Below are 645 nucleotides of genomic sequence, written 5' to 3'. Positions count from 1 at the left end.
TCTCGCGTTTCTCTGCGTCCGCCGGGGCCAGTTTTCGAAAGCAAGCAATATATATATCAAAACGCTCAGAATGAAACCCCGAGCGTGGTTTAGAGGTTGGTTTCGTTAAATTTTAAGTCGCACGCAAAACGATGATTTTTAACTAATTAATTAGGAATTAACCCATAACCTCCCAGTTATGGATTTCTCTCCCTTAATTAGCCTAACCCGCATATCTTGCCCCCCGCTATTCCTACTTCTACCAAGAACATATAGGCATATACACTGAATAATACTTATATATAATCATTCAAAATACATCGTTTCCAAAAATTCCGGATAGAAATTTCCAGGATGTTACACAAACAATGTTGAAAGAAGTTTCTTGGCTGAAGCAAGAATGGTTCAGGGTTTGATAGTATTGCCCAACTTCATGATGAGCTACATCTATAGGTGGTATTTCATCAGGTTCTAGACTAGAACAATATTCCTTTAGTCTGTAAAACCTCTTCATGGCATACAAATCCAGATTGGTGAGCTTAGTCTTTTGTGTGAGAGCTTCAAGCTCATTTCCGAAAAGACAACCAGGTCGAGCTTTAATGAATTTGATTGGTGGAGGATCTTCTTCATCATCAATTTGCAACTCCATCCTTGTAGCAATAGATC

Source organism: Glycine max, chromosome 1 (assembly GCF_000004515.6).
Source record: "Glycine max cultivar Williams 82 chromosome 1, Glycine_max_v4.0, whole genome shotgun sequence".
Lineage (NCBI taxonomy): Eukaryota > Viridiplantae > Streptophyta > Magnoliopsida > Fabales > Fabaceae > Glycine > Glycine max.
The sequence above is the reverse complement of the archived record's forward strand: the minus strand, read 5'-3'. Positions refer to the sequence as shown.